Source organism: Aegilops tauschii, chromosome 1 (genome assembly GCF_002575655.3).
Source record: "Aegilops tauschii subsp. strangulata cultivar AL8/78 chromosome 1, Aet v6.0, whole genome shotgun sequence".
NCBI classification, from domain to species: Eukaryota; Viridiplantae; Streptophyta; class Magnoliopsida; order Poales; family Poaceae; genus Aegilops; species Aegilops tauschii.
In genome coordinates, this window is record NC_053035.3 from 10651091 (window position 1) to 10653897 (window position 2807).

Here is a 2807-nt window from a genome sequence, read left to right on the forward strand (position 1 = left end):
GAAAACGGAGAATACTATGTGGACCATGTGTTCATATATAATTAGGAGATTATATTGTAAGAGATAATTATTGTATATATGTAGTCGGTAGTGTCGGATAGATATACGAGAAATTGTTGTTCGACCAATCTCTCGGAGAAGGAGAGGTGGTCGATATCACTTCTCTCCGTATGCATATGTTCATGACGATCTTCTGTTTTCTTCATTTGCTTACTAGCTAGCATGTCTAGTCCTCTTTATGCGTATATAGTACGTAGCGTCGACCAAGCACGGAGATAAGAGAGGACACTTTTCTCTATTAATTAGCTAGCTAACACAATATATGAAACACCTAAATTAACCCCTCAAAACCCCCAACACCCCCCGGGCCTTTCAAAAAAAAAACCCAGCCCCTGAAATGCTGACGCGTGGATGCCTATTGGTCCCGGTTAGTGCCACCAACCGGGACCAAAGGCCCTCCTGCCTGAGCTCGCCGCATCGGTCACGTGGAGGCCCATCTGTCCCGGTTCGTGTAAGAACCGGGACTAAAGGGCTAGGGCATTAGTAACGACCCTTTAGTCCTGGTTCAACAACCGGGACAAAAGGCCCTTACCAACCGATAACCCTTTTTCTACTACTCTCTCTCTCTCTCTCTCTCTCTCTCTCTCTCTCTCTCTCTCTCTCTCTCTCTCTCGGCTCTTCGCGTGCGAACAGAGTCTCCTGGCCGTTCGTTGGAGAGTGGCTTGCAAGGGCCGACTCCGTCAGATCTGTCCAGATGGCTCGGACCCGGGCAACCATTGCAACAAGCACCCTTAACGGGCCAATCCTATTTGTCACCACAAGCGACAAAACAGGGAACGCTTCGTTGAAGCAAAAATGGGTCAGCCCATTCGGCATATATGTTTTATTCTTGTTTCTTTTTCGTTTCTTCTTTTCTGTGAGGGTTTTTGTATCTTTTTATAATTTCCATTCCTTGTTCCTTTTGTGATTTGTGACGGTTTCTAAACAATTTGTGATTTTTAAAAGGTACAAATTTAGAAAAAGTAAAAAAATTAGAACAATCATTTAAAAATAAAAAATTCCAAAATATTCATGAAATCATGAAATGTTTGTATATTTTCAAATTGTTTGTAATTTTGAACAATTGTTAGCTAATTCGAACAATATTCATGAATCATTAAAAATGTTCATGCAATCAAAATTGTTCACAAAATCTACAAAAAGTTAACAAAATTTTAGAAAACGTTCATATCTTCAAATAATATTCGCTTGTGATGCTACTTTCCATTAGGGAATGTGAATTAATTAGTCAAAACGCTGTTAGTACAGTTTTTTTAATACGGTCAACTATTACTATTTTTTTAGCAAAATCAACAACAATTACTATTCCATAAATTATTTACTAACGTTGTTTTGCGGCCCATGCCACCAGTTTGTTAGTTATGTGATGTTTTCCCCGAATCCACTAATGATTTACTAGAGCCATCGACAACCGGTGCCACTAGTGACCCATCATCAGTGGCGTCATACGAGTGGCGTTGGGTCTACGTGAAAAAACGCCGCTAACAGACTTTTCCGTACTAGTGATGGGTACAACTTGCATATTTCCTAACAACAAATTATATTACTTGGATTTGAATTTTTCTTCCCAAATGCGAGTTGGACGTGAATCCATTCGTACATCTACCGTGTTGCCCAGTGGTCTCTGGATGACGGTTCCTTAGAACTTCCATAGGGTTTGAGTGCTGCCATGCATGCATGTTTGGTCGAGTGGTATATCACACTACATATAAGGTTCAACTGGGAATATTTTGAGCATAGAATATGCTGTTTATTTCAGACATAAAAAGATACAGGCGTGTGCATCTATTCAGACTGAGATACCGAGGGAAGTCGGAGACGCTGAGAGAAAATTAAAGGCACGAGCTAATAGGCAGCTTCATGCCGGCATTACTGATTCAGGCGACAACAGGATCCAATCACACGACAGGTGTGCAGCGGCGCTCGCAGAAGTTTTTGATGCGGTCAAAGCACTGGAAGCCACGGCGGCCGGCGACGGTGGAGTTGGACCTGACGCAGTTGTTGCAGGCCGGATCGCACCCTCTCGGGGACACATCCCTGCAGACGCACTGCGGAGGCAAGGACCTGGTGCAGCTGCCACAATTGTTGCAGCACGGCCAGGCGCTCGGCGTCGCGCCTTTGGCTCTCAGCTGTGCCGTCCCTAGCCCTGCAGCAAACCAAGGGCAATATCTAACTAATCTGCCACATCTGAGTTACCCGGGGACTAGCAAAACGATTTTGACGAAGGCCTCACCTGGCAGAGCTGCGAGGACGGCGACAATGGCCAGCGCGACGAGCAGCACCAGGGGTCTCATGCTTACTTGTATGGATCGATCGAGGTGGTCCGTGCTTGGTTATCTGATCTCTGGGTACGCGGTTAGCGGGATGCAGTGGTAGCCGTCTGATAGCTAGGGGTGGAGGAGTCCCGTGCGAGTAGGTGACGAGCTTAAAATGAGAAGATTAGATATAAAAACGAGAAACTGGTAGTACGGCAGGCCGGCAGCACGAGCTTAATCTCGATGGCATAAAGCTTTACACGCAAGCAGCACGAGCATGGCGCCTCCCCAAATGTGCGTCACCTCGATAACCAGGACCTCTGTGCACGACCGTTGTTCCCTTTTTCTCTTTTCCCATGCGCCAAAGAAATATATATGTTAGGCAGGCAGATGGTTGCAGACTTGCAATGGCTTTTCACATGGACCTGTGACTTGTTAAATATCTGGTTTGTAGAAATTGTACCATGCCTAATATTTGTGATGTTCAATGTT

The 2807-nt window shown here is 44.9% G+C and overlaps 1 non-coding gene across 1 annotated transcript; it reads right to left on the minus strand.

Moving 5' to 3' along the window:
- Window positions 1–1774: 1774 nt before the first annotated feature.
- Window positions 1775–2524, minus strand: LOC109744581 (uncharacterized). Its single transcript, XR_012200166.1, has 2 exons — window positions 2294–2524; window positions 1775–2206 (listed from the first exon to the last, which is right to left on the minus strand). It is a non-coding gene; the product is annotated as an uncharacterized protein (transcript).
- Between the last annotated feature and the right edge of the window lie 283 nt (window positions 2525–2807).